The sequence below is a fragment of the Oncorhynchus mykiss genome, chromosome 6, assembly GCF_057628025.1.
Source record: "Oncorhynchus mykiss isolate SJ-2025 chromosome 6, ASM5762802v1, whole genome shotgun sequence".
NCBI classification, from domain to species: domain Eukaryota; kingdom Metazoa; phylum Chordata; class Actinopteri; order Salmoniformes; family Salmonidae; genus Oncorhynchus; species Oncorhynchus mykiss.
The window spans coordinates 54,748,306-54,760,884 of NC_143027.1; the positions used below are offsets into that span (position 1 = coordinate 54,748,306).

General features: G+C 42.6%; 1 protein-coding gene and 1 long non-coding RNA gene across 3 annotated transcripts in view; one reads left to right on the forward strand and one right to left on the reverse strand.

Annotated features, from left to right (window-relative positions):
* Nucleotides 1–12,579, reverse strand: part of LOC118964910 (uncharacterized) — a 450,019-nt gene that overhangs the window by 112,292 nt on the left and 325,148 nt on the right. The window lies entirely within an intron of this gene.
* Nucleotides 1–12,579, forward strand: part of LOC110526161 (xylosyl- and glucuronyltransferase LARGE2s) — a 216,520-nt gene that overhangs the window by 92,894 nt on the left and 111,047 nt on the right. The window lies entirely within an intron of this gene.

The window sequence follows — 12,579 nt, forward strand, 5'->3', positions numbered from 1 at the left end:
TCTGGCTCTCACAGACCTGTAACTTCTTCTTTAAGAGGTTCCTCTGTCCTCCACTCGTTACCTGTATTAATGGCACCTGTTTTAACTTGTTATCAGTATAAAAGTCCACAACCTCAAACAGTCACACTCCAAACTCCACTATGGCCAAGACCAAAGAGCTGTCAAAGGACACCAGAAACAAAATTGTAGACCTGCACCAGGCTGGAAAGACTGAATCTGCAATAGGTAAGCAGCTTGGTTTGAAGAAATCAACTGTGGGAGCAATTATTAGGAAATAGAAGACATACAAGACCACTGATAATCTCCCTCGATCTGGGGCTCCACGCAAGATCTCACCCCGTGGGGTCAAAATGATCACAAGAACGGTGAGCAAAAATCCCAGAACCACACGGGGGGACCTAGTGAATGACCTGCAGAGAGCTGGGACCAAACTAAAAAAGCCTACCATCAGTAACACAGTACGCCGCCAGGGACTCAAATCCTGTAGTGCCAGACGTGTCCCCCTGCTTAAGCCAGTACATGTCCAGGCCCATCTGAAGTTTACTAGAGAGTATTTGGATGATCCAGAAGAAGATTGGGAGAATGTCATATGGTCAGATGAAACCAAAATATAACTTTTTGGTAAAATCTCAACTCGTCGTGTTTGGAGGACAAAGAATGCTGAGTTGCATCCAAAGAACACCATACCTACTGTGAAGCATGGGGGTGGAAACATCATGCTTCGGGGCTGTTTTTCTGCAAAGGGACCAGGACGACTGATCCGTGTAAAGGAAAGAATGAATGGGGCCATGTATCGGGAGATGTTGAGTGAAAACCTCCTTCCATCAGCAAGGGCATTGAAGATGAAATGTGGCTGGTTCTTTCAGCATGAGAATGATCCTAAACACACCGCCCGGGCAACGAAGGAGTGGCTTCGTAAGAAGCATTTCAAGGTCCTGGAGTGGCCTAGCCAGTCTCCAGATCTCAACCCCATAGAAAATCTTTGGAGGGAGTTGAAAGTCTGTGTTGCCCAGCAACAGCCCCAAAACATCACTGCTCTAGAGGAGATCTGCATGGAGGAATGGGCCAAAATAACAACAGTGTGTGAAAACCTTGTGAAGACATACAGAAAATGTTTGACCTCTGTCATTGCCAACAAAGGGTATATAACAAAGTATTGAGATAAACTTTTGTTATTGACCAAATACGTATTTTCCACCATAATTTGCAAATAAATTCATAAAAAATTCTACAATGTGATTTTCTGGATTTTTTTTCTCTCATTTTGTCTGAAGTGTACCTATGATGAAAATTACAGGCCTCTCATCTTTTTAAGTGGGAGAACTTGCACAATTGGTGGCTGACTAAATACTTTTTTGCCCCACTGTACATGTAAATCCCTCTCTCCCTTTCTCTCCTCCCTCGAGGTAACTTGGCCTTTCAGAGGCAGAAAACATTTTTTAACGTTGTATGATGGTCTTACCTTGTTTGCACCCTGTTCTCCTCAGATGACCTGGCTAGCTACTGTACTGTACTTTTCTAGTGAAGTGGACTGGACAGTTGAACTGGACTGGGGCTAGGACTGGTCTATACAAACTATCCATACCTAGTTATCTGTTGCAATGTTGTTATCCACTGCACTGTGTCCATTCGATAGAGTGCAGTGTATGATGAGGTTGCCCCTTTAGATGCTGATCCAAGGTCAGTTTCGTGTTTCCCACTAGAATTGGGGAAACAGTAAGCTGATCCTAGATCTGTTCAGGGAACTTGCCCAGACTCATTTGCACTCAGAATCCTTTGGGGGTCTTAAATGTTTTAAGAGCTTAGAGGGACAGAGTGCACTATGGGCAGCAGGTTTTTTTTAATGACCACTTAAGTCTGCGCACACACACACACACACACACACACACACACACACACACACACACCACACACACACACACACACACACACACACACACACACACACACACACACACACACACAAACCATCCCAAACTCAGGGTCTCTCTTCCACCTGAGAGAATCTCCCAATGCCTCTCAAAGCTCACTGATGCTTAACTCTCCCTCTGACCTCTCTCTCTCTCTTCTATTTTTCCTCCCCTCACTCTCCGTCTCTCCTCTCCTCCGGTTCCTGGGGTTTAAAGAGCGAGGGGAGACTGTTCTAACTTCTGAGTAAACCTATGGTTCATTGGACAGGCCCTAGCAAAGGGCAGCACACTTATATAAACCTAGATAGAGCACTTAGTAAAAGTTAGACATTGAGCCATGCACCCCTTTTCAAATAGTTTTACAGTACAAGTCTGGTATCCTCCTTGTAAACAAAAATATAAACGCAACAAGCAACAATTTCAAAGATTTACCTGAGTTACAGTTCATATAAGGAAATCAGTAAATGTAAATACATTAATTAGGCCATAATCTATGGATTTCACATGACCAGAAATACAGATCTGCATCTGTTGTTAACAGGCACCTTAAAAAAAGGTAGGTGCGTGGATCAGAAAACCAGTCCGTATCTGCAGTGACACCATTTGCCTCATGCAGTGCGCCATAGCATCTTCACATAGAGTTGACCAGGATGTTAATTGTGGCCTGTCAATGGCTGTGCGGATTTGCTGTATATTGGTGGGAACTGGAACATGCTGTCATACACATCAATCCAGAGCATCCCAAACATGCGCAATGGGTGACATGTCTGGTGAGTATGCAGGCAATGGAAGACCTTGGACATTTTCAGCTTCTAGGAATTGTGTACAAATCCTTGTGACATGGCGCATTATCAAGCATTATCATGCTGAAACATGAGGTGATGGCGGCGGATGAATGGCACGACAATGGGCCTCTGGATCTCGTCATGGTATCTCTGTGCATTCAAATTGCCATTGATAAAATGCAACTGTGTCGTTGTCCGTAGCTTATTCCTGCCAATACCATAACCCCAGCGCCACAATGGTGCACTCTGTTCACAACGTTGACATCAGAAAACCACTTGCCCACACGACACCATATACACAATCTGCAATCTGCCCGGTACAGTTAAAACCAGGAGTCATCTGTGAAGAGCACACTTCTCCAGCGTGCCAATGTCCATTCAAGGTGTGCCTTTGCCCACTGAAGTCGGTTACGACGCCGAACTGCAGTCAGGTCAAGACCCTGGTGAGGACGATGAGCACGCAGTTGAGCTTCGCTGAGGGAGTTTGTGCAGAAATTCCTTGGGTAGTGCAAACCCACAGTTTCATCAGCTGTCTGGATGGCTGGTCTCAGACGAGCCCCCTGGTGAAGAAGCCAGATGTGGAAGCCCTGGGCTGGCGTGGTTGCATGTGGTCTGCAGTTTAAACAACGTAGGCAGCTTGTGGCATCTTGTTGTGTGACAAAACCGCACACTGTGGAGTGGCCTTTTATTGTCCCCAGCGCAAGGTGCACCTGTGTAATGATCACACTGTTTAATCAGCTTCTTGATATGCCACACTTGTCAGGTGGATGGGATAATCTTGGAAAAGGAGAAATGCTCACTAACAGGGATGTAAACAAATATGTGCACAACATTTGAGAGAAACCAGCTTTTTGCGTTTATGGAACATTTCTGGGATCTTTCAGTTCAGCTCATGAAACATGGAACTAACACTTTAGATGTTGTGTTTATATTTTTTGTTCAGTGTAGTTTACACAGAATTCTAGTAGTTTATGTACAGTTGGTGTGACACCAGAATGAGAGGGATTTTAAGCTGTTTGCTTTGTTATTTAATGATAGTTGATTTAGTGTTTGAAGTTTGAGAAATGGGTGTAGGTGTAGGATGTACTGTTAATCTGGGTTAGCTTGGTTCCAGATCTGTTTGTACTGGTTTACCCACTCCTATGGTCATTGTCAATAGGAGTTGGCAAGACTGTTCGATTGTTCAATGTTGCTTCAGTAACAGGGGGACCCTGTCCCTCACATCCTTCAGAATGACTGTTGTCTGTAAAAAAAAATAATAATACAAATTTTAAAAAAGATTTTGAATTCCGAGGGGTGTGTTGATATGGGGTTGCTAGGCAACATTCTGTGACAGGGTCTTTAGGAGCGGGTTCTCTGGGCCATTGTGTTCCAGCTGGGTGATCGTCGTTGAATAGTACAAAGTGTGTGTCTGTGTGTACATGTTTATCTTGGTTGAACATGGTCTGTGATTTCATTCATCTTTGAACGACAGGAGAGGACCGCTTTCACCTTATACACATAAGCTTGCCTACAAACCGTTTGAACTAGTTATATCACTCTTTCTCTACCCCAAACCTAAAAGACCAGCCAACACCCCTCTAGACACCCAGCTGTGCACAGTCTGCACTCCCTATCGAAGCTGTAGTTTAAAGCCTATGAGGATTGATTGCCCCCCAGACACACAACTGTCACTCTCTGGCTGTAGGCTCTTCATTTTTTATGGCTGTAGATTGGGCTTCAGGGCTCTTTAGATGCTGTTGGAGTGTTGAAGTGTTTTCTAAATGTCATGTTGCTGGCTGTTGGGAGATGTAAGGGGCTTTTCCCATATGACGCGTGCCATAACCCTGAGATTGAGGGACTGTTGGACATTCTAGAGAAGCACACTCAAGCACGCACACACACACACACTTGCACACACACAGATTCCGTCTGATCAAGGGGTGGCATAACCCTAAAACTCCAAGAATGGAGAGGGAATCAAGACTCGTGGGAATGAGAGGAGCAGGAGGAAAGAGGAGCCAAGAGGGAATGAGTCAAAGATTGGAGAGGGAGTTGATCAAGCACAGGGGAAAAGAATGAGTGACTTCTGAAGAGAAGAGGGAGTGAAGAAAAGGGATGGAGTCGAGGAGAGGGAATGAGTCTAGAAGTGGAGAGATCGGGAACGTGTTGATAAAAGAAAAAATACCTTGAACTGAGGAAAGAAGAGGGAAGAGAAGGGACACTACAGCGTGCCAGAGGACTGGGCCATCTGATTGGATATGGTTCTGTTGTAGACCGCTTTGCACCCTGGGAAAAGTAATTTGACAGCTCCAGGCACACAGCTCCAGACACACAGCTCCAAACACACACACAGTATTGCGCAGCAAAACTTGTGGGGACACACAATTCAGTCCCATTCAAAATCCTATATTCCCTAACCTGTACCCGTAGCCTAACCTTAACCCAAAAACCTAACCTTAACCCTCACCCTAGCTCCTAACACTAAAACTAACCTGAGCTCCTAACCCTAGACCTAATTCTAACCTTAACCCTAAACCCCATAGAAATAACATTTGACCTTGTGGGGACCAACAAAATGTCCCCAGTTTGTCCAAAGTCTGGTCCCCACAAGTGTAGTTAAACACTACCACACACACACACACCTATCCAGATGGTTGTGTGGGGTATCCAGAGTATCAGCCTTAATAAACATCATTAACCCTCAACATACTGGGACTGAAGTAGCAGCCTTTGTGTGAGTATCATTAGGTGGATAGAGTAGAAGAACCAGGTTAAGAAGACTGATTTATAAAACCAAGTAAACATAAACAAGACAACAAAGAGATATTCATTTTTCTCAGTCTCCCTGTATCTCTACTGAGCCTGTTTGGATGTCTTTGCTCTGTATCCAATTTTCAGTCTTCAAAAATAATTTTGTTTTACCTTACCTCAAAGTTCTGAGAATTGGAACATAGGTTGAATGTAGGATTTATGAGTAGTCAAAGCAAGACGAGACAGGATTGCACAAAACAATCTGTCATTTGAGTCTCTCATGTGGAACCCAGTATAATAACTCACTGTCCTAGCAGATAGGGGGGAAGCTTGAGCTAAACTAACTAGCTGTGTGATATGTTCTCTCTCTGTAATATCTCATTCCTGACTGCTTGTTAATCAGATTCTCTGGTGTGTGTGTGTGTGTGTGTGTGTGTGTGTGTGTGTGTGTGTGTGTGTGTGTGTGTGTGTGTGTGTGTGTGTGTGTGTGTGCGTGCGCGCCTGTCTGCCTGCCTGTGCGCTTGCATGCACATGCACGTTTGTGTCTGTGTGTGTGTGTGCGCCTGTGTGTGTTTCTTCCCGAACAGACTTCCACTGGCTCATTAATTGTTCTTTTATCCTAACTCTCAGATAGACGTTCTCTATTCACGGTGGTGAATACATTATCATGTCGTTCCACTCAATGAGGAACAAGCTGACTTCTGAATGGAGGAACAAGGCTGGATAATCAACCGTCATCTTGATAGTTTTCCTTCTTCTACAACGAGGGTTGAATGGAGTGGATGGAAGTTTTCATTTTCTCTGAAGATATCTATCGGGGAAATCATGAAAACAACTAGTCTGTGTCCTATTGGCTCTATTCAAAATTGGTGCACTACATAGGGAATAGGGTTCCATTTCGGACACAGTCCTAATGTTCTAGTTTTAATTTCTAGGCTGGCAGGATTGGGGTGTGGAGGTGAGCTCTGGGTATGAAAGGGAAAATGAATGGAATCCCAACTCTCTGAAGCTCACTTTGAGGTTATGAAGTGAAGGGAAATTGAATAGTTTAGTCACGGTTCATACCAATACCAGAGATGAATAGATTTTGATCATACCTCATCATTCTTAAATGGAAACTGAGCCAAACTGAGCAATTGGAGGAGAAGGGCCTTGGTCAGGGAGGTGACCAAGAACCTGATGGTCACTCTGACAGAGCTCCATAGTTTCTCTGTGAAGAATTTTTCATGAGGACAACCATCTCTTTAGCACTCCAGCAATCAGGCCTTTATGGTAGAGTGGCCAGACGGAAACCACTTCTCAGTTAAAGGCACATGACAGCCCGCATGGAGTTTACCAAAAGGCACCTAAAGGACTCTCAGACCATGAGAAAAAAGATTATCTGATCGGATGAACCCAAAATGGAACTATTTGGCATGAATGCCAAGCGTCACGTCTGGAGGCAGCATCCCTACGGTGAAGCATGGTAGTGGTTGAATCATGCTGTAAGGATGATTTTCAGCGGCAGGGACTTGGAGACTAGTCAGGATCGAGGGAAAGATGAACAGAGTAAAGTACAGAGAGATCCTGGATGAAAAGCGGCTCCACTGTACTCAGGACCTCTGACTGGGGCAAAGGTTCACCTTCCAACAGGACAATGACTCTAAGCACACAGCCAAGACGACGCAGGAGTTGCTTCGGGATATGTCTCTGAATGTCCTTGAGTGGCCCAGCCAGAGCCCGGACTTGAACCAGATTGAACATCTCTGTAGAGACCTGAAAATAGCTGTGCCCGTGGTGCTCCCCATTCAACCTGACAGAGCTTGAGAGGATCTGCAGAGAAGAATGGGAGGAACTACACAAATGCAGGTGTGCCTCTCTAGGTTTCTCTAGGTTTCTTCTTAGGTTCTGGCCTTTCTAGGGAGTTTTTCCTAGCCACCGTGCTTCTACACATGCATTGCTTGCTGTTTGGGGTTTTAGGCTGGGTTTCTGTACAGAAAATACAGTGTTGTGCCTGATTGGCTCAGTTGTCTGTCACTCATGGGACAGTACGTCATCCCCAATTCTAAGGTTAGAGCTCAAAATTGTTTGCCCCCTGAGGAAGGCACAGTGATGCCGAAATGTTGGTAAATACCCATTCAAACGCTGGAAGATACATGGAGTGTGCGACTTTCTTTATTTTGATAGTTTATTGCCCCTTGGGTTCTGCCATATAGTTATATTAGAAGTGACCATCCAATAAGGCTCAAGGTCATTGGCCGCAGATAGAATGACATCCAATCCCATTATAGCTACAGTAGCTTTGGTTGGACTGATCATGTCAACATCATACTTTCAAAATCTTAGCTAGCAGTCGTCACCATGAATCAAGTCGACAATCAAATCCTTTTCAATCCTTGTCATTTGAAGAGAAATCAGAGATAAAACGTCTCGGTGCTCATTGGACATAACATTAGTTGGAAATCGCAAATTCAACAATGAGTTGTTTGGGAAGGAATCAGTGGCTAACTGTGAGTTCAAGACAACTGGGCACTCGGGAAAAACGTTGTTTAGCCTTTCTGATCTCCCCATCCCGGATCCGGGATCGTGAATACAGACTCAAGCTCATTACCATAACGCAACGTTAACTATTCATGAAAATCGCAAATGAAATGAAATAAATATGCTAGCTCTCAAGCTTAGCCTTTTGTTAACAACACTGTCATCTCAGATTTTCAAAATATGCTTCTCAACCATTGCAAAACAAGCATTTGTGTAACAGTATTGATGGCTAACGTAGCATTTAGCATTAGCATTCAGCTGGCAACATTTACACAAAAAAACAGAAAAGCATTCAAATAAAATCATTTACCTTTGAAGAACTTAAGATGTTTTCAATGAGGAGACTCTCAGATAGCAAATGTTCAGTTTTTCCTGAAAGATTATTTGTTTAGGACAAATCGCTCCGTTTTCTGCGTCACGTTTAGCTATGAAAAAACCCCTGTATCCAGGATTGTGTAAATCTATCAGCAAGCTCATTAGCATAACACAACGTTAACTATTTATGAAAATCGCAAATGAAATGAAATAAATATGCCATCTCTCAAGCTTAGCATTTTGTAAACAACACTGTCATCTCAGATTTTCAAAATATGCTTCTCAACCATAGGAAAACAATCATTTGTGTAAAAGTAGCTAGCTAGCGTTAGCATTTCGCGTTAGCATTTAGCGTTAGCATTAGCGTTAGCATCCAGCACGCAACATTAACAAAAACATAAAAGCCTTCAAATAAAATCATTTACCTTTGAAGAACTTCTGATGTTTTCAATGAGGATACTCTCAGTTAGATAGCAGATGCTCAGTTTTTCCAAAAAGATTCCTTGTGTATTAGAAATAGCTCCGTTTTATACATCACATTTGGCTACCAAAAAAAATCCGAAAATTCAGTCCTCAAAACGCGAACTTTTTTCCAAATTAACTCCATAATATCGACTGAAAACATGGCAAACGTTGTTTAGAATCAATCATCAAGGTTTTTTTCACATATCTCTTCATTGATACATCGTTCTTGGACACATGCTTTCTCCCCTGAATCAAATGGTAAAGTAGAAGCAGCTGGCAATTGCGCACCGAATTCGACGCAGGACACCAGGCGGACACTTGGAAAATGTAGTCTCTTATGGTCAATCTTCCAATGATATGCCTACAAATACGTCACAATGCTGCTAAGACCTTGGGCGAACGACAGAAAGTGTAGGCTCATTCGTTGCGCAATCACAGCCATATAAGGAGAGAATGGAAAACAGAGCTTCAGAAATTCTGCTAATTCCTGGGTGATGCATCATCTTGGTTTCGCCTGTAGAATGAGTTCTGGGGCACTTACAGACAAAATCTTTGCAGATTCTGAAACTTCCGAGTGTTTTCTTTCCAAAACTGTCCAAATATGCATAGTCGAGCATCTTTTCGTGACAAAATATTGCGCTTAAAACGGGAACGTTTTTTATCCAAAAATGAAATAGCGCCCCTAGAGCTCTAACAGGTTAGGTGTTGTGTTGTGTAGGAAGCTGTTAGTAGCCCATGTGCCTCACTGTAATAATTTGGTCTGTTTTCACCAACGCGGTATTGTAAACACATCTTTGTGGCCGGTGTGTGATTGTTTACCTATAACCGGTTTTAGAAAAATGTAATCATCAAATATTGTAAGAGCTTTCATTGTCTGTTTATATGTAAGATCGGCCCATGTTATGAATCCTGTTGCTGTACATTACAAAAGGGCTGAACAAATATTGACTACGTCCGTCCTAGCTCGCTCATTAATGTCTTAATCGAAATGACAGATTTTCTCTTATCCGCTTGTCGTCCCCTTATGCCATAGTTTGTGCGTCTCAATTGTCATTAGAAACCCCATTTGCAAGTCAGCCATATCAGTTACGTTTTTTTTTTTAAAGGCAGTAAATGACGCGGAATGAACTGTAGCAGTGGTAAGATGTTGGGACTGCTGTTGGGACAGCTTTATTGTAGGCCCTAACAGTTTGTGGGCACCATTTGTCACCGTTATAGTGCAATTAATGTATTGTTTAGTGTTGTGTTGTTCCTTGGCTGGCCTGCATCCCACATTTTTTTGTTTGCTCCACCGAGATGTACATGCTAAATTTGCCACTGTACAGGTGACACAATATCCTTTAGGATTGTGAGAATCCTATAGAGTACCACAGGCTGAATCTCAGAGCCCAGCAAACGTGAGCCGGGAGCTATATGTTTGAAATGGTTGGAACCTCAACACGAGCAGAAGAAATACACTCACCTTCAATATATACACCTGTATTTACCCCCCAAAAGTGAAATGCTAATGTGGCTATCATAAAGAACTACAAATTATGATTATGATCTGATCATTATGATCTGGACGAGACTGCCGAATCGAGACAAAGCTAAGAATCTCTGGTTGAAATATCTAATGTTAGCTAAGTATAGTAATGAATAAATTGACAACATTTCTTTAAATGGTTAATTCTGTGAACTGTAAGTTTTAAATTGACACAATATCTGTTAGCAAAGGTGTCAGCTAGAGATGACGTGCAGGAGCTTGCAGGGTTTTGTAGTTATTTCAAGTGGAATCGGAAACAGATGTTTGTCTTATTTCAGTCTTCGGGCATGTGATTTCACGTGAGTCTGTGTTAACATCTTAGATAGAAGTAGGCCATTGGCTGCCTACATCACTAAGGTTATAAGCAGGAGTTATAATTGGTAGTTTGGCAAATTTGCCTGAGCAAACAATGGTGGAAATATCATTTTCTGATATATAGTGCAAGAATTTGTATTTTATTGTAATCATAAGAATATTTAATTGTCATATACAAAAAATATCTGCTCCCTCAACGGGATCGATAAACTTAATGTTTTTCGTCTTTAGCCCAGCACATACAGCAATCCGCCTCTCCTCTCACTCTCTCTCCTCCGTGATCCATATCCTACTTTCCTTCTCGCCCCCTCTCCTTTCCACCCTCCACGCAGAAGTTTTCCATCCTGGGCTTCCTTACTTCCTCACCCTCCCTTCTCCCTGTCCATCCAGCTTCTTGCCATCCCTGTTTTCAGTCCAGTCCATTCTCTTTCCCATCAGCCCTCAGGGATAATTCTGGGTAATGGACCTGGGAGCCAGTGGTTGGCTGACGCCTGAGGGGAGGCCATGGGCCTGTGGAACATTCTGGAAGGCTGAACCAGCCAATGAACAGCCATCCCTGTCCTCTCCCTGTGTTCTACCGCCAACTGAGATCAGCTCATAAATCAAATAAAATCAAATGTTATTTGTCACATGCGCCGAATACAAGAGGTGTAGACCTTACAGTGAAATGCTTACCTACAAGCCCTTGACCTCTACGGGATAGGTGTACCCCAACGAGACAATTGAGCTAACGTGTGCTAATGTGATTAGCATGATATTTTAGGTAACAAGAACATTTCCCAGTGTCTAGACATATCTGATATGGTCAAAACGCTTAAATTATTGTTAATCTAACTGCACTGTCCAATTTACAGTAGCTATTACAGTGAAATAATATCATGTTAGTGTTTTAGAGTGCACAGTTATAAACTTGAAAATGTATTTATAAACCAATTAGGCAAATTTGGGCAGTCTTGACACAACATTTTAAACAGAAATGCAATGGTTCATTGGATCAGTATAAACTTTGCACGTGCACTGCTGCCAGCCATCTAGTGGGCAATCTCTAAATTGCGCCTAAGCTGGAATAATGCTGTGTTTCCTTTCTCTTGCATTTCAAACATGATGGAACAAAAAAAGCAAACATGTTTTTTCCTTCTGTTATCTTTTAATACAAAGAAGGGGGTTGTACGTGTGTGCATTCTTATAAGTGTGCTGTAAAGATGACCTGACTTTTTATTTTATATAGCTATTCTCCTGCTCACTCTCCACCTCAGAACCAATTGCACCAGTGGAGTCTCCTTAGTGGAGGAAGGGGAGGACTATCCTACTCAATGAAATTCAGGAAAAATAAATACATAATGAAACACAACGTTTCCCTTTATTTTTATTTATTTTTCATTTCACCTTTATTTAACCAGGTAGGCAAGTTGAGAACAAGTTCTCATTTACAATTGCGACCTGGCCAGGATAAAGCAAAGCAGTTTGAGACATACAACGACACAGAGTTACACATGGAGTAAAACAAACATACAGTCAATAATACAGTATAAACAAGTCTATATACGATGTGAGCAAATGACGTGAGATAAGGGAGGTAAAGGCAAAAAAAGGCCATGGTGGCAAAGTAAATACAATTTAGTAAGTAAAACACTGGAATGGTAGATTTGCAGTGGAAGAATGTGCAAAGTAGAAATAAAAATAATGGGGTGCAAAGGAGCAAAATAAATACATTAATTAAATAAATACAGTAGGGAAAGAGGTAGTTGTTTGGGCTAAATTATAGGTGGGCTATGTACAGGTGCAGTAATCTGTGAGCTGCTCTGACAGTTGGTGCTTACAGCTAGTGAGGGAGATAAGTGTTTCCAGTTTCAGAGATTTTTGTAGTTTGTTCCAGTCATTGGCAGCAGAGAACTGGATGGAGAGGCGGCCAAAGAAAGAATTGGTTTTGGGGATGACCAGAGAGATATACCTGCTGGAGCGCGTGCTACAGGTGGGAGATGCTATGGTGACCAGCGAGCTGAGATAAGGG